Source organism: Sus scrofa, chromosome 2 (assembly GCF_000003025.6).
Source record: "Sus scrofa isolate TJ Tabasco breed Duroc chromosome 2, Sscrofa11.1, whole genome shotgun sequence".
Taxonomy (NCBI): Eukaryota; Metazoa; Chordata; class Mammalia; order Artiodactyla; family Suidae; genus Sus; species Sus scrofa.
The window spans coordinates 23,029,456-23,049,136 of record NC_010444.4 but is presented as its reverse complement, the minus strand read 5'-3'; the positions used below and the strand labels follow the sequence as shown (position 1 = coordinate 23,049,136).

The 19,681-nt window shown below is 36.2% G+C and overlaps 1 long non-coding RNA gene across 2 annotated transcripts in view; it reads right to left on the bottom strand.

The window, feature by feature from the left end:
* The window catches only part of LOC100522921, a 67,229-nt gene that overhangs the window by 45,992 nt on the left and 1,556 nt on the right, over nt 1-19,681 (bottom strand). For both annotated transcript variants that reach the window (XR_002341499.1, XR_002341500.1), the window contains exon 2: nt 18,557-18,632. This is a non-coding gene — a long non-coding RNA (uncharacterized LOC100522921). The remainder of the gene's footprint in view (nt 1-18,556; nt 18,633-19,681) is intronic.

The following is a 19,681-nucleotide window of genomic DNA, read 5'->3' as shown; positions in this document are numbered from 1 at the left end:
ATCTTTAAAATGCAACATAACTTAGTCTAGCTTTACTTTAAAAAAGACCAGGAATATTAAGCACTGAGAGAGAGTCTTGTAATATTATGTATCTTTAATATCAAGAAAAATATCATCTGGGTCAAAAAAGAAAAATGTTTTTGACAAAATAAGTAAATTACCTATAGACTGTATAACCATATTATTTATTATCTAATTGTGAAACTTGTTTTTCTTTTTGGCCAGACCTGCAGCATGTGGAAATCCCCCGGCTAGGGATCAAACCTGTACCACAACAGTGGTCCAAGCCCCTGCAGTGACAATGCCAGATCCTTAACCCACTGCACCACAAGGGCTCTCCTAATTTGGAAACTTTTGTTAGTAAAGTTTTTTGTTATTAATAATTACAGTGAATACCAGTTATGAAGCAGAATGTATGGAGGCTTGATTTTTAAGAGTTAGAAAATCAGGCTAGCTAGCATCACAATTCCCCTGGAGTAATGAAACACCAGACACTCGAACAACAACAAAAAATATGAGCCGGGATTTTTATATTGAACAAAATTAACCTTAAAATAGAAGAGCTTGGGGAATGTCATTCGTACGAGTCGTTGTCAATGAAACAGCTATAAGACAAGTTTGAACTGAACAAATATGACAGGGGAAACTTTTTAAAAAGTGCAGTAATAAACAATGGATCTATTTAAGGCAAAAACCAAACAAACAATAATGAGTATAAGGTTGACAGGACAGAATACAAATGTTATAAGGTCTAGGGAGTTCCCATTGTGGCTCAGTGGACACAAATCTGACTAGCATCCATGAGGACGGAGGTTTGATCCCTGGCCTCATTCAGTGGGTTAAGGATCCGGTGTTGCCATGAGCTGTGGTGTAGGTCGAAGATGTGGCTAGGATCTCGCGTTGCCATGGCCGTGGCATAGACTGGCAGCTACAGCTCTGATTTTCCCCTTAGCCTGGGAACCTCCATATGCCGCAGGTATGGCCCTAAAAAGACAAAAGACAAAAAAAAAAAATTGTTTTATATGGTCAAAAATGGAGAAAGAACTTACAAAGTTTGAGAAGACAGCAGAAAGATGGTGTTGGGCTGCACCCCAAACACCTACAAGGCCCTGTGCTGCTTGCCCAGCTTTAAGACCGAAGAAGGAGCCTGGAGTCAGCAACAGAGGTATGATGTAATGGATGGGGAAGCTTACATGTCTGAAGCAAGGTACTAGAGCAACACCCCACTGTGTGCAGTGGACAGTGGGTGGGACATGGTGGCAGCCTTTGCTCCCTGGGGGAAGGGAATATTGCCAGTTATAGGGGAAATTGATGTCAGGTTGGCTCATTACTACCAGGGAAACCAGCAGAGGGCTATGCCCCTCACTGTTCCATTGAAAAGCTGTCACTAGCTGGGGTCTGGGGCAAGTACAAAGGAAGGTCAGCCCTGTGTAGAGGAGGTAAGTGAAGCGGGCATTGGTGGAACAGGGGGAAATACAGAGAGTGAGAGAAGAGCCATCCTGAGTGGTCTGACCATATCGATGGTGGGAAGTAAAATCGCTCACAAATTGCCTCCTCTTTTATAACTGAAAATAAAGAATGTTTTAAGCTTAAAGGGGGAAAAAAAAAAAGACTACAGGAAAGGTTTTGAGCATCAAATTAATACAAAGGTAAAAACTAAAATAAACAATGATTCTTTTTCAATTAAGTGGGGGGGGAGTGAAAAAGGATGAAAAAAGCATAAAAGTAATTATATTTGGGTATAGAGGGGGACATAAATTATAAATTGTCTACAGAGGAGAAGAACATCTTATAATATCAAGCACAAAATTAAATAACTGCTAAAGTAGAGAAGACTAAAGAAAATATAGCAGTATGTTACTTTAGGAATAGTTAGCTTGTTGTGTTTTGTTTTGTTTTGTTTTGTTTTTTTGGGCCACACTCATGGCATATGGAAATTCTCAGGCTAGGGAGCTGAATCAGAGCTACAGCTATATCCACAGCTATACCTACACAACAGCCACAGACTACACCACAGCCACAGGAACGCTGCCAGATCTGAGCCACATCTGTGACCTACACCACAGCTCAGGGCAATGCCAGATCCTTAACCCACTGAGCAAGGCCAGGGATACAACCTGCACCTTATGGACACTAGTCAGGATTGTTACCGCCGAGCCACAAGGGGACCTCCAGGAATTGTCACATTTAAGAGACAGAGGATAACACACTGAGCAGGAATCAGAGAGAGAACAGATATGGTAGAGCGCCCTCAAGGGCTTGAAGGTGCTTAGTGGGTTGGCCGGAAACAACAGCACTTGGGTGAAACAAAGTCATTTCTGAGGACAAGTGAGCCTTCCTCTAAGGCTTCAGACACTTTGGTAAGAAAAGGCTGTACTTTGCAGTGATGCAGATGAGGGTTTCCAAGTCATCTAAAATTGAATTATGATTCCAGATGTGATCTCCTTTGTATCCACGAGCTGATTTATAGATCTAGAAGAATTTCAGATAAATATTTAATACTAGATTTTTTTTTAATTTAAACTTTTTTTTTTTTTTTAATTTTTGTCTTTTGTCCTTTTAGGACCACATCCACAGCATATGGAGGTCCCCAGGCTAGGGGTCTAATTGGAGCTGTTGCTGCTGGCCTACAACCAGAGCCACAGCAACATCAGATCTAAGCCGCATCTGCAACCTAAAGCACAGCTCACAGCAATGCCAGATCCTTAACCCATGAGCGATGCCAGGGATTGAACCCGCAACTTCAGGGTTCCTAGTCAGATTTATTTCCACTGTGCCATGACGGGAACTCCTAACACTAGATTTATATTACACACATACATATACATGACATATATAAATATTTAATACTAGACATATTTGCACATACCTATACATAAAATATAAATGCTTATGTATGTATACTTATAATTACTATACATACAAATGGAAAAATGTCAAGATGTCTTTCAAATTAATGTGAGGAATAGCTTGTCTATATCCAGAAAGTTCTATTTCTATATCTTATATTTTTTAGGGGACATATAATAAAGTTGCTATTAGATTCTATTTAAAGGCTGCTAATCTTGGGTGGAATCCTGAAACGACATTATCTGTGTGATTGCCTTAAGTGTGCACTTTAGCGTCTTGTTTACTTTCCTCCATATAGGTGTTAATAATACTAATAATTACTTCACTGTGATAATTAACTAAAATTGTATATAGAAAATGCTCGTTCACTACCTGACTGTTGAATTAAAATGCCGTTAAATTTAATGGTATTGAAAATAAAGTGTTTTAACATTATTTCAACTTCTTTCACCTAGAACAACACCCCTTTCCCTGGCCTGTACTCTAGAATTTAAGGCATCCTGCAACTTACTGGAAACTTATTAAGCAGGACATATAATTTATACGATAAAAAAATTGTCTTCTGTAGATCCACTTTAGGTGATAGTAAAAAAATGTCATATCCTATCTTCTTTTTTTGCACACTTCCTATCAAAAACATTGTTTTATCGTGTTTAACCATGTCTGGAAATATCAGTAAATATTTTAGCGACTTTGGCCTTGCTTTATCCCTTTGTCATTTTTTGTTTGTTTGTTTGTTTCAGTCGTCTGACCTAGTGGCAGCTGTTGGGTTGAAATGCCTCTTTAGAAGCCCAAGCTGAAATGCTATCAGCTAGGTTGAATATGAAAATTTTACAATTTGACAAGATAAAAACAACATTCCTTGTCTAAGTCAACATGCCTTATGTGAATGAAATATCTTGTTTGGCCAATCAGTTCTTCTTAAGTTAGAAAACCTACCAGCCAAATGGCAATCCATAGAACAAGAAAGGCAAAGGCAGCCTCATCTTATTGATAATAAAGTAAGTGAAATTTAATATGAAACCAACTTTAACTATTATAATTTACCTGTAATATTTGGAAAGAGTAATGTAATTACAATGTTTAATGTAAGGAGGATACAGTGAGACTGTTATTAGGCTGCTCTTATAAATGTAATGTAAACTTCATATACTCTTTCCAGAAACAATTTAGCAATAAGTATCAATGTGTATTAATGAAGTTTTTTTATATTTATAATTTTAATACAGTAGTTCCCCTTCTAGGACTATGTTCTATGACATAAAAAGAGACTGCATGTTGATAAAAGGCAAACACCTGCCTATAAGATTTTATATTAATCAAATGCAATAAATTAATATTCAGAAATTGATGAAAAATTAAATATATGTGTCTCTGAACTTTTAGCTTCCAACAAGTACCCTCTTACATGTAATAAGCATAAACTTTGGAAAAGAATCAATCAAACAAACAACTGTTTGAAGGCACTGGAAAGCAAACAAAAGAACCAAAGCTGGCAGAAACTAGAAGTGGAACAGCTTTTGAAATGAAGGAAACACAGGGGGCAAGATCCACATATATTTCATTTTTCCCCTGAAAGAACTCCAAAGTTCACAAAGCTAATGAGGAATAGAGCTCAAGTAGAAAGTGGCAGACTTAATAAGCTGAAGATTGAGAGGTCAGAGTTTCCACATGGAGGAAAATGTCAGGAGAGTAATGGAAACCCTAAAAAAAAAACTACATAAAATGGGAGTTCCTATAGTGGCTCAATAGTAACAAACCTGACTAGACTAGTAGCCATGAGGATGTAGGTTCAATCCCTGGCCTTGCTTAGTGGGTTAAGGATGCAGCACTGCTGTGGCTGTGGTATAGGCTGGCAGCTATTTAGAAAACTAAATATAGACTACCATATGATCCAGCAATCCCAGTCTTGGGCATATATCTGGACAAAAGTTTCATTGAAAAAGATACATGCACCCCTATGTTCATTGCAGCAGTAGTCACAATAGCCAAGACATGGAAACAACCTAAAAGTCCAATGACAGATGAATGGATTAAGTTGTGGTACCTATACACAATGGAATACTACTCAGCCATAAAAAGGACAAAATAATGCCATTTGCAACAACATGGATGGAACTAGAAACTCTTATATTAAGTGAAGTAAGTCAGAAAGAGAGGGACAAATATCATATGATATCATTTATATCTGGTATCTGATATATGGGACAAATGAACCTGTCTATAGAACAGAAATAAACTCATGGACATGGATAACAGACTTGTGCCTGCCAAGGGGGAGGGGAGGGCATGAGATGGCCTGGGAGTTTGTGGTTAGTAGATGCAAACTATTGCATTTGGAGTGGATAAGTAATGAGATAATATGGTATAGCACAGGGAACTATATCTAAACACTTATGATGGAAGATAATGTGAAAAAAGAATGTGTGTGTATATATAGGTATTAGGTGTGTATAATTGGGTAACTTTGCTGTACAGCAGAAATTGACAGAACATTGCAAATCAACTATAAGAAAAAAATTTAAAAAGGCTGTGGACTTTGAAAAAAAAGTACATAAAATGAAAATTCTAAACCTGGAAAATGCAATATTCAGAATAAAAATTTCAGTGGTTGGGCTTAACAGGAGATTGATTGGACAATGAAGAATAAAAGATCTACAAACTCAAGGACAGAGCAATAGAAATTATCCAAATTGATTCACAAATTATAGGTTGAAACTTCAACAACCTGGCCCTCGTGTTAGGCCATTTAACATATGTCTGAATGAAATACTAGATGGGTAGGACAATGAATAACATTAAAGAAATAATGATAATTCTATACATTTATGAAACGGAAACCACCAATAGAATGCTAAATAAATGATTTTCAGGGCACTGGCTGCCCATTGAGTGAGTTGCTTAATCGTCTTTGCCCTACAGAAGCAGTTGCTGATGGAAAGCTAACATGGTAAATCACTGCTACTTTTCTTCTTTTTCATAGTTGAGATTATTAGACACCTCTAAATCATATTGGAGGCAATAAAAATTGATTCTGTCATTATCCTTTTAAATGAGAATTACATAGCTTAGGCATTAGGATATTTTCAGAACAGCAATTTTTGTAAAAAAGATTCATCTTTTACTGAATTAAAGGAGAAACTGCATACTGCCTTAAAACTACAGTATGTTAACATCTCCTTAGAAATGAGTAAGTTCAGGTGGTAAATGGAATTTCTTTTTTTTTTTAATAATTTCTGCTTGTTGTTGAGTAGTTATAAACTAGTTTTAAATAAACGATGTTTATAAAATATAAATAAAATAATTTATACTTACTGATTCACATAAGAAATGGAACAATACATTTTACCTATGGAAAAACATTACTGTTCTTATTTGTGTATATTATTTATTATACATAATCTTTTACAAATGAGCACAAATAAATATTCAAGAAACATGCTGTAAGCAGAAATTGACACAGCATTGTAAATTAACTATATTTTAATAAATTCTTTAAAATAAAAAATAAAAGTGCTCATCACACACATAGACTCAAAATAAATATTCAAGAAACCAAGAATTCCAATATTAGACACATAATTCCATAGTGGATTGCCTTTCTAATCCTGAGCTTAGGGTACAAGATTTTTTATAATGGGCTGGAGGTAAACCTGCCCACCTGCACAAACTTTGCCATGGATGGATGAACGCATTTGATGAATGGGAAATGAGGAGGGGGAAAAAAACTTAGTAATTCCCATCATGGCTCAGCAGAAATGAATCTGACTAGCATCCATGAGGACGCAGGTTGCATCCCTGGCCTCACTCAGTGGGCTAAGGATCCAGCATTGCCGGGAAGTGTGGTGTAGTTCACAGACATGGCTTGTATCCCGCATTGCTGTGGCTGTGGTATAAGGAAACAGCTACAGCTCTGATTTGTCCCCTAGCCTGGAAACTTCCATATGCCATGGGTACGGCTCTAAAAAGACCAAAAAAAAAAAAAAAAAAAAATCCACAAAAAAAACAAAATCCATAAAGAAGATGATTTACTCAGAGAAAAAAGAAGGCCCCAATATCATAATGAGTATACAGTCATAAAGGAAAGGAATTGTCTCATTCTAATTTTACTTAAATTCCAAAATCTGAGCATTTAGATCTAGTGGCTAATATTTTTTCACCCATCCATGGCAAAGTTTGGGCAGGTGGGTAGCTGCTCAATTTTTATGCCCATATTTCACTATGAAACAAAGTTTTCTATCAATGAACCACGGTTTGCCAGATATTTTGAGAGGACTTTGACTGCCAGTGTTCTCTCTGAGTGGGTCACCCTAAAGATGACACAGTACTTGAAGGACAGAACAGCAAAGGAAAGGGTAGAAATCATTGGTATTATCATAATCCCTTTTAATTAGTCACGTGATTTCTCCACAAGGAAAAGTTATGAGAATGGAAATGCCGAAAGTCTAAGTTTTAGCTTGAGCCTCTAGCAGTGCTTTTATTTGGATATGCCTATTCAGTTCTTAAGAAGACAGGTATATTGTAAATTACGAATGTGTCTTAGCCAGCCTAACAAAATGCCATAAACTGGGTGGTTAGCATTTTGGTGCTAACAAAATGCCATAAACTGGGTGGCTTATAAAAACACCAATTTCTTACAGTTTTAGAGGCTGTAAAGTACATGATCAAAGTGCTGTAGTTTTAGAGGCTGTAAAGTACATGATCAAAGTGCTGTAGATCTCTCTGGTGAGATCCTGCTTCCTGGTTCCGAGAAGGCCATCTTTTCATAGTGTCCTCATGTGGCAGAAGAGGAGTAGAAGCTCTCTTGGGGTCTCTGTTATAAGGGCACTAATCTCCTTGAGGAGGGCTCCACCCCAGACCTAATTCACCTCCCAAAGACCCCACGTCCATTAAATATCATCACATAAATTCACATTCAGTATAAGGAGAACACAAATATCTGATCTATCAAATCAAGTTTACTGACATAGTCTTAGTAAAATGCATGGCCTAGGAGCTGCATTCTGTGACTATCTTAGGATTTGAGTTCAGTAGAACTGATGTCAGGTCAAAGAACTTCACTAAGATCTGTACTTGTAATGCCTTTCCTTCTGTGATTGTTAAAAGATTATGGTATTGGACATGATATATTTCAAGAGAATTTTAATAGAGATTTTATGATATATGATTGTGTGTGAGAAAAATCTAGATTTATTAACGTATATGATTCTTTTTTTAATCAGGTACTTGAAGTAGTAACTAAAAATATTTTGAATATTTTAAGTAAAAATAAATACACAAAATTATACTTTGATAGTCATTAGGAAATGAAAATTAAAAAAAAAACAAGATACCACTGTGTGACCATTAGAATGGCTAAAATTAAAAGATTAGCCATACAGAATGTTAGTAAGGATGTGGGGCAAATGGAACTTGCATGGAGTATGAGTGGGAATGAAAATGGAACAATCATTTTAGAAAATGTTTGTCAGCTTGGTAAAAATTTAGAATACACTTGCCATATGACCAAACCATTACAATCCTCGGTATTTGCTCAAGAAATGTTAACAACATTTGTCTACACAGAGAACTTATATGAATATTCATAGTAGTGTAGTTTGTGATAGACAAAATATGGAAACAGTGCAAATGTCCATCAACATTTATCATGTAAATGTTTTACAACAGATACTATATCCATATGATGAAATTCTATTGGATAATGAAAAAAAATCTGCTGATACATGCATGATGGAAGAAATCAGATACACAATCAGAAAATAAGTGTGTGATTCTATTTATATAAAATTCAAGCTAAACTATCAGATACAAAGCCGATTCAAGGCTGCCTAAACATCAAGAAAAGGGGAGAGCTATACTACAGAGGAGCATCAAGAATATTAGAGTTGATGAAAATGTGCTGCATTGCAATGTGGTAGTGATTTCCTGGGTGTGTGTAACTGTTAAAATGTATAGAATTGTGTAACTTAAAAGTCTGCAAGTTATTACATACAAAGTATTATTTGATATATTTCAAAAGGAACCTTATATATATATTGTATATGCACACACACACACACACACACACCATAGGGTTTCCTAATTAGCACAAGATAAGTTAGAAGTATTTTTTCGTTGCTGAAATGGTTATCGATGGTAAGCAAGACAAAGACTCCCTGCTTTCAAGGCATTTTCAACAAATGAGAATTTTGAATGTGCACATAAAAGGCAGGAAGAGTTCAAGTAAAAAAGATCTGGATGTTTAGACTGGAAAGAGGCCTGATTCTTAGGCCTGATTTGAAAGAAACAATATAATTCTATGGAGATATTATAGGAGGAGTTGAGAGTGGTATTCTAAGATGCATAAAGATGGAAAAGTACAAATAAATGAGAAGGAGGTAAAGATTCTTTGGGGGAAGCTATTGTATTGCAGGAGGAGGCATAACAATGAGTAAAACACCACCGAAAGGACTACTTTGGGGTATATTTTGTCCAAGTTGACACAGTATACATTTTGCAAGTGTTAAAAAAAAAAGAAAGGAAAACTTTGTATGAACTAAAAACTAGAACAAGTCCTTACTGTACCCCACTTCAGGGCAGAAATATCTTCTTTATAAATACTGCAAAATGGAAAGCCTTAAATAAAAAGGAATTAAAACGAGCTACATAAGAATACATTTTTTTTTTTATGGCAAAAGTTGCAAGGCGAATAGGTTTCACAGAACCTTTGATTCCTATAGTGATGAAGTAAAATGAATTCTATGTCTTATTCTACTGTAACCAACTATAAAACTGCCAATAGAGATGACACTATTGTTTTCAGGGACAGGACCACAGTTAACTCTGCAATGTGATACTCAAACAAAAGGAAAGCCACACTTGCTCTGGATTTCTGCTTGGTGGCACTATTTAAATCACAACATAAAGAGGTAGAATTTGAGGAGGAGGCTGTACAAGAACAGAGCAAGACTCTGAAAGGCCAGGTAGAGAGCAGAGGTTGTGAGGCTAAGAGCCCAAAAGAAGTATCAGAAGTCACTGAGGCTTGGGAACTTTTGAGATCTATCGTAAGAAGGGCATAAAGATCTCACTGTGATCTGTGGACATTGAATTGACGATCCAGGAATAACATAATTTCCAAGTAAAGTAAAGTTCAGGGCAATAGCAGAATACATTTTACCTTGTGCTCCGTGAAGCCAAGTTTGACAAGATCAAGAACATTTGCATACAGTAAGGTACATGCTTGCCAGAGCATAACTCAATACTCCTTAAAGGAAAATAACATAAATCAGACTCTCTGTAACATGTCTTCCACAGTATTCAGCATTTAATACCAACACAAAACAAACATTAGACTTGCACTTAAAAATCTAAGGGGGGGAGCATTCCATGGAAATTAGATGTAAGATATCCTAGATGTTGCAATTAGCAGACAAGGACTAAGCTATTATCATTATGTTCAAGAACATAAATATGGCATAATGACTACATAAATTATAAAAATCCATCAAATGGAAAGTGAATGGAAAACTAAAATGATGAGATTGGGGTCCAATTGGAAAATAGATAAGAAAGGATCCATTACACAGAAACAAAGAAGAAATTATTCAATCCCCCCAAAAATAGAAAAAAGATTGAAAAAAATTAAATAGAGTGTCAGTGATCTTGGCACATTAGAGCTTAAATTAAGGATAATTGGTGACTGAAAAATGGAGAAAATAAAGTGTGAAGGAAACATTATTTTAAGAAATATAAGAAATTAAAAAAACCTGAACACTGTAGTTTTTCCATTTTATTTTGCAAGAGAAAATAAATAAAAACAACAACAACACTAGAAACACCTAGATACTCATTTTAAAACGTGGCAAAGGGGTGCATATTTTTTATATCTATAATCTATAATACTTCACTCAACATAAAAACATTTGCAAAGTGTATTGCTGTATTTAAAAATTAAGATGGCTTTCCCGTTGTGGCTCAGTGGTTAGCGAACCCAAATAGCATCCATGAGGACACAGTTTCCATCCCTGGCCTCGCTCAGTGGCTTAAGGATCCAGCGTTGGCATGAGTTGTAGTGTAGGTCACAGACCCCTTGGAGCCCGCATTGCTATAGCTGTGGTATAGGCCTGTGGCTACAGTTCCGATTGGACCCCTAACCTGTGCACCTCCGTGTGCTGCAGATGTGGCTGTAAAAAGACAAAAAGACCAAAAAACAAAAATTAAGTTGGGGAATTCCCATTGTTGTGCAGGGAAAATGAATCCGACTGGTATTCGTGAGGATACGGGATTGATCCCTGGTCTCACTCAGTGGGTCAGGGATACAGAGTTGCTGTGAGCTGTGGTATAGATCCTGTGGCTGTGGCTGTGGCCAGCAGCTATAGCTCAGATTCAACCCCTGGCCTGGGAACTTGCGTATGTCATGGGAACGTCCCTAAAAAGCAAAAAAATAAATAAATAAATACATAAAATTAAAAAAAAAAAAGTAGTCGGGATTCTGATTTCTGCTCCAAAAAGTAAAAAGCTTTGGGAGTCATTATTCTTGTTTTTACAAGAAACAACTGTCATACTGAAAACAATAAATTTGTGTGAACGCATTAGAAATTAGAGGTTGCAGGGCAAATAATCACTCTGAAGTCTGGGGAGACAGTTTCACCCAAAAAGACACAACCAAGATCGTTTTACATAGCATAAAATGAAAGGAATGCTTAATGTCAGTTGTTTTAGGTGACGTATTTTCTTGCTTGGTATCAATTTTGATATATTTTGGGGGCTCAGTGTAAAAAAGCCTGAGACTGAGAAACTCCTGAAGATAATGGTATTACCAGGGACTCCATACTTCATGAGCTTTATCCCTAGGAACCCCCGCCCCCAACCCTACCCCAGGTTCTTACAGTGAAAATCCAAAAAAGATCCCCATGTAGATCTGACAGGGTAGGGAGAATTAATAATTCTGAAATAACCTCAGCATCTTCTCCATAAGGAAAGTTTATGCTCCAGAGGATAAAACCTCATCATAGTCTTCTCCCATTGGGGAAAAATGACATTCCTTCCACTCCTACACTTAATAATTTTCTTTTCTCTTCTCTTCTCTTCTCTTCTCTTCTCTTCTCTTCTCTTCTCTTCTCTTCTCTTCTCTTCTCTTCTTTCTTTCTTTCTTTCTTTCTTATTTTTATTTTTTTAAATTTTTTGTCTTTTAGCCTTTTCTAGGGCCACTCCCGCAGCATATGGAGGTTCCCAGGCTAGGGGTCAAATCTGAGCTGTAGCCACCGGCCTACGCCAGAGCCACAGTAATGTGGGATCCAAGCCATGTCTGCAACCTACACCATGGCTCACGGCAACGCCGGATCCTTAACCCATTGAGCAAGGTCAGGGATCGAACCCACAACCTCATGTTTCCTAGTCGGATTCGTTAATCGTTAACCACTGAGCCATGACAGGAAGTTTTCTTGACTCATATAAGGTCAGCAAGAATATTCAACAGGGGTTAAGGGTTTCAAGAGAAAATACAATGTTGCAGTCCCAGAAAGGGGTAGAGGACAGAGAGAGAAGGTAGGTGTAGAGGCGGGGAGTAGGTGGGAAGTTATGCCAAAAGAGAAACTCTTGTGAATGTTACATAACTTACATCCAGAACCAGTGACTGAGATTTAATCAGAAGATTGTAGAATGCTCCTTCTCTTCATACCATACCCCCCACAACAGAGTTCCAGTCTGGTAACGGTGGTTTACAGCAAAAAAAGCTTCAAGAAGAAGCCTTATTCTGGAGTTCCCTGGTGGTGCTGTGAAAAGGCATTGCCACTGCAGTGGCCCAGGTTGCTGCTGTGGTGCAGGTTCAGTTCCTGCAGCAGGAACTTCCACATGCTGTGTGGCCAAAAAACCAAAAAGACTTTTTTCTGAGTAGGCGAGACAAAACTGAGAGACAAAAGGAAATACAGAAAAAAGAAAAGAAAAACCCACTGGAAAAAATTGAAACCTCTTTCATTCACAGGTAAAGCAAACACTAAAAACAATCCAACTTCTAGAAAGATTACTATAAATTTTACACAAAAGGCCTGTTTACCTACTTTCCTATTACAGATATATACTTGACTTTCAACAAAATATTACAAGGCCTACAAAGGCAAGAAGAAACACGATGTGAAGAGGAAAAGGAAGCATCAGAACCATAGTCAGATGTGACAGAAATGCAGATTTATCAGGCAGGGATTAAAAGTAACTATGAAGAGTATGAGGAATAGTATAGTGGAAGAAAGTGACAGCATGAAGGGGCAGTGGGAAATCAAAGCAGAGAGATGAAAACTCTAAGCAAAAATTAAGAGGATATGCTAGAAATCAAACCACTGTTTCAGAAGTGAAACATAACTTTGCTGGGTTCATCAGTATAGCCAAGGAGAGAATCAGAGGCTTGAATATGGGCCAACAGAAACTTTCCAAACTGAAATACAAAACAAAACAAAGTGAAAGTAAACAAGAAAACATCCAAGAAGTGTGCCAGTATCAAAGGTGTAACACAGGTGCATGCATGCATGCATGCATGTATGTATGTATGTATGTATGTATGTATTTATGTATGTCTTTTTAGGGCCGTACCCATGACATATGGAAGTCCTCAGGCTAGGGGCTGAATAGGAACTGTAGTTGCCAGCCTATGCCACAGCCATACAACGCTGGATACAAACCCCTTCTGCAACCTATACCACAGTTCACAGCAAGGCCAGATCCTTAATCCACTGAGCAAGGCCTAGGATTGAACCCGCATCCTCATGGATACTAGTTGTATTTGCTACCGTTGAGCCACAACGAGAACTCCCACACAAGTGCATTTTAAATACCAGAAGGAGAACAAGAGAAAAGGTCAAAAGAAATATTTGAAGTAATAAAGTCAAACTTTTCAATATTAAGGACAGAAAAGGAACCACAGATTCAAGAAGTTACAGAACCAAGTGGGATAAAAACCAGAACTTATCCCACCCGGACCTCACACACATGTAATCATATCATATTCAAACTGCAGGAAACAAAGACTAAGAGAAAATCTTGAAAAGAGCTTATAGAAAAGATCGATCCTACTTACCTATAGCAGAAAAAATGTAAGGATTCTAGTAGACCCTCTTCAGAAGCCATGTAAGCATAAAGAGAGGGCAATGAAATCATTACAGTGTCAGAGAAAAAAAAAACTGACCAGCCTAGAATTCTGCATCCATGAAGTTATTCTCTAAAGGTGAAGGAGAAATAATGATTTTTCTCAGACAAATAAAAACTGAGGGAACATGTCAACTACACCTCCTTATAAAAATGTTAAAAAAATTTTTTTTTTTTTTTTGCTTTTTTGTCAGTGGGAAAATAGTAAAGGTCAGTAATGAAGAGCTAGCTCAAAAAAGAAGAGTCAGAAGGAATAAATGTTGCAGAATGAAATCTTTTATTTTTCTTACTTTTATTTGAATGAAAGATAACTTTACATTTAATATTACAATAGAAACAATGCATTAGGGGAGCACAGCATTTGGATGAGAGGAGTGAACGATGGGGGTGTCAGAAGGGAGGAGAGGAATGAATTTGGAAAGCAATGTTTAAGGTCCCTACACTAAACATAAAGCAGTTTGTGTGAAGGTGACTCTAACATTGGTTAAAAATATAAAATATATACCGTGGGATTACCATTCAAATTATTTTTTTAAAATAAATATCGTATATTTTAAGGGTGGGAGAGACAAATGATATCATATAAATGTTCAGTTAACAACAGGTAATCCAAAAAAGAGTAATAAAGTTGTAAAAACCAAAATCAATGAGTATAAAACATTATAGATAGACAATAATCCATTTACATCAATATATAACTTTAAAGGTGACCCAACTAAATATACCATCAGAGTGGATTGGAAGACATCATCCAACTATATTTTGTCTACATGACACCTCTTTTAAAATACTTACCTAGGTTGAAAATAAAGAGATGCAGAAAGATACAACATATGAAAACGAATTTAAGAGAATCTGGAATAGCCTTATTAATTTCAGACAAAACAGACTTCAGAGCAAGAAAAGTTATCTGAGATCAAGAGGGCACATTGTATAATGATGAAGTAGTCAATTCTACAAGATGAGACAGAAATGTTCAATGCGTATGCACTAAACAAGAAAGCACCAAAATATAGGAGACAAAGACTGACAGACCTGGAAGGAAATATAAACAAATATACCGTTATAGTTAGAGATACAAAAAACCCACTCTGTTAGTAATTAATATATTATGTAGTTGTAAAATTCATAAAGATACAAATCACATGACCAGCATTGTCAAATAAACTTATCTAATTGCCGTTTATATAATACTCCCTGAACTAAAGCAAAATATACATGCTTCTTAAACCCATATGGAACATTCATCAAGATAAACCACTTAATGGGTTATAAAACTCATCTTAAAAACTCAAAAGAATGGAGCTCCAGTTGTGGCTCAGCAGTAATGAATTCAACTGGTATCCATGAAGATGTGGGTTCTATTCCTGGCTCCACTACCAGTGGGTTAAGGATACAGCATTGCTGTAAGCTGTTGTGTAGGTTGCAGAAGCCGCTTGGATCTGGCATTGCTGTGCCTTGTGGCATAGCCTGGCAGCTACAGCTCCAATTTGACCCCTAGCCTGGGAACTTCCATGTGCTGTGGGTGTGGCCCTTAAACAGTAAAATAAAATAATAATTCACAAGAATAATGTTAAAGTTTTGGTATGTTTATTTCTTTTTTTGGGTGTGTGTGGGGGTGTTGGCCTTGTCTGAGGCATGTGAAATTTCCTGGGACAGGGATCAAACCTTGCCACAGCAGTGACAACACCAGATCCCTTACCCACTGAGCCACCAGCAAACTCTAAGAATAATGTTAAAGGTTAAAAAATATGTTGAAGCTCTAATCCCTGGAATCTGTGCATCTGACCTTATTTGCTTGATGTAATCAAAGACAAGGATAGAAGAGTGAGACTTAATCTACTATGATTGGTGCCTTTAAAGCAATGGAGAAGGTGGAGGTATATAGACAGCAAATAGCCATGTGAAGACGGAAGCAGGGAGGGGTGTTATGTTGCCAAAAGCCAAGGGATATCTGGAGCTACTAGGAGCTGTATGGGGCAAGGAAGAATCCTTTTCTGAGTCTTCAGAGGGGACATGGCTTAATTTAAGACTTTTGGCCTCCAAAACCAAGTGAATAAATTTCTGTTGTTTATGACAGTCAGTTTGTGGTACTTTGTTATGGCAGCTCTAGGAAACATATAGAAATCATACAACATGTGTCTCTGACCATCAGTGGAATTAGACTAGAAATAAATAAGAGGAATATTTTCAGAATATTCATAGATACCTAGAAATTAAACGATACACTTCTAAATAACCAAAGGATTAAAGAATTCTCAATAGAATACACACACACACACACATATATAGAATAAAAGGGACGTGAATACACACGCAACCTATCAAAGTTGAAAGAAGCAAAAGCATTGCTTAGAGAGAAATCTGTATCTTTAAATGCATACTTACAAAAATGAAAAAGAAATACATAAATCAATACCCTAAGATTCCATCATGGGAAACTAGATAAAGATGGGCACTTTAAGCTGAAAGTAAGAAGAAGCAAGATACATTCAAATTACAGCAGAAATCAATAAAGTTGAAAACAAAGCTACCATAGAGAAAATCAACAAACTCTAAACTAGTTCCTGAACAAGTCAATAAAACTTCTGTATCTGTACTCAAGATAACTACTGTGAAAAAGAGAAGAGAAAGACAGAGAGAATGAGAATTATTAGAAATGAAGTAAGTCATCACTAATGATCCCACAGACATTAAAATGATAATAAAAGAATGTTTTCCACAAATATACACCCACACATTTTGTAACATATCAAAATGAACAATTCTTTTTTTTTTTTTTTTTTTTGTCTTTATAGGGGGTGCACCCATGGCCTATGGAGGTTCCCAGCCTAGGGGTCGAATCAGAGCTGTGCTGGCCTATGCCACAGCAACAGCAACACAGGATCTGAGCCACGCCTGCCACCTACACCACAGCTCAGGGCAACGCCAGATCCTTAACCCACTGAGCAAGGTCAGGGATCGAACCCACAACCTCATGGTTCCTAGTCGGGTTTGTTAACCACTGAGACACAACGGAAACTCCCCAAAATGGAATAATTCTTGAAGGTCACAAACTATCAAAACTCACACAAGGGAAAATGGATAACCAGTAAAGTCTACATCTCATAGTAATTGAACAAAAATTAATAATCTTTCAATAAAGAAAATATAAAGCACAGATGGTTTAACTGGCAAATTTCACTAAATATTTAAATCAGAAATCATCCCAATTCTCCAAAATTTCTTCCAGAAAATAGAAGTAGCCAGAACATTTCCTACCACATTTTTATGAAGCCAGCTTTACCCTAATTCAAAATTAGATAAAAACATTTCAAAAGACGAAATCTAAAGACCAACATCTGAAATAAACACAGTTCAAACATTCTCAACAAATATTAGCATATCAAATCCAATAATACAGATAAGTAATTATACACTACAACCAATTATACCAGGCAGTTTTCACATTCAAAAATTAATTAAAGCAATCTACTACATCAAGAGGATAAAAAAGAAAAAACATGATTATATTAATTAATGCATAAAAAGGACTTGCAAAATACATCATGTCTTTTTGATAAAAACTTTTAGCAAACTAAGAATAAAGAAGAAGTTCCTCAACTTGATCAAGAATATCTACAAAACTCCCAACAGCTAACATCATTTAATTATGGAAACCAGATGCTTACCCTCTAAGAGTGGGAACAAGGCAAGGACATCCTCTCTCCCCACTCCTATTCAATGTCATATAGGAGGTCCTAGCTAACGTAATAGGATAAGAAAAGAAAATGAAAGATGTACTTATTAAGACAGAGAACTAAAACCGTATTTGTTTACGGATGGCATGATTGTTCATGGTAGAAATGCAAAACGTTGCAGTCATTTTGGAGAACAGTTTGACAGTTTCTTACAAAGCTATATATAGCCGTACTTTATAATCCAGCGATCATGCTCCCAGATATTACCCAATTTATATGAAAATTTAAATCTACAAAAAAAATTGGAACGTGAATGTTATATCAATTGTTTTCATAATTGCTAAAAACTGGAAGCAACCTAGATGTCCTTCAATTGGTTAATGAATGAATGAATGAATGAATAAATAGTAGCACATTTATACAATGGAGCACTATTCATCACTCAAAATTAACATGCTGTCAAGCCATGGAAAAGCATGGATGAATCTTAAATCCGTATTGCTAAGTGAAAGAAGCCAGTCCGAAAAGACTATACAATGTATGTATCTTTCCATTTATATGACACTGGGAGAAAGCAACCATTAGAGACAAGAGATATAACTGGTTATCAGAGGTTTGGGGATGTGGAATTTTTAATATGTGAAGCACAGGCACTTTGAGGAATTGGTGAAACTAACTTGTCAGCAGAACTTGACAGAACTTGACAGCACAAAGGGAATATACTTAAGTATGCAAACTTAAAGAAAAAATGTAGGAAGTTGGGGAAACCTAGGCTAGAATGTAAACTGTGACAAAACAATCCATGTTGGAAATGTACAAAACAACATCACTAAAGGGAATTGGGGGAAAAAGTCCCTGAACTAAGTAACTTTGGAAATGAGCCAAAGGCAAAAAGAACTGTGTATACTTACCATTTCTTTGTTTCCTTGTTATCAAGTTGTTTTTCATGGGGTTACAGGTTAGCAAAACTCAAGGTCATAAAAAAGTCTGAAAAATTTTCAAATCCAAGAAGAATTCAGTGAGACATGACAACTAAACACAATGGTACTGTAGCCTGGATCCTAAGCTAGAGTAGAGGATATCAGATCAAAACTTAAAAAAAAAAAAAAGTATGGACTTTAATAATAATGTAGCAATATGAAAAAGGCACCAGAGTAAGTAAGATCTTAATAAAAAATTGTATGAAGTATATATGGAAACCTTCTCTGTAATTGTCTTTGCAAATTTTGTGTAAATCTAAAATTATTGTTCTAAAAAAATTTTTTAAAAGAGTAGCTTAGTAAATTTGCATGGTAGCTGTGGTTTATAAAAAAAAAGGTCATCACATAAAAGCAATACTTATTTTATTAAACACAGCTGTGTGTGTTTCTGTGCAGACATGTGTATGTGTTTGTTAATAGGGAAGAAAATATTCTGAAAGAATAGATTAAAAAACCCACAAATATTTGTGTAGAAAATTTCAAATCGAGGTTAAAATTTAAATCTAATCTTAATGTTATTTGTAATGTTTCAAAATATATAAGGAGAATTATGCAATGGGTTATTTGAGTATTTTTTTTTGAAAAATTAGAGGGGCAGTGTACTTACATTCAAACTATGTGCATCAACCACTACACCATTCTTTGTTAGCTCTGTGGTTTGAACAATTCTTGAACAACTTTTCCCTCCTGTGAAAAGCAAAAACAGTCATCTCTACCTAAGCTTGCAGCAATTCCTTTACCATGTAACCCTCACCTCCCCAGACAGAGAATTCTTCTCTCAGATATCACTGCCTTCTCAAATTATGTTCCAAATGAGTGATCTATAACGGAGCCATGAGTTTACTGTGTTAAGAATCTCCGGATGGGTAGATGAGTTGAGGTGAGGGATTTGTTGAAAAGGTTATCAATGTACTTATTTATTTGCTTATTTATTACACTTTTATTTTATGCTGGAGTATAGTTGATTTACAATGTCATTTCCTATGTTGTGATAGTTTCATGTGTATAGCAGAGTGATTCAGTTATACACATTTCCATTACTTTTCAGATTCTTTT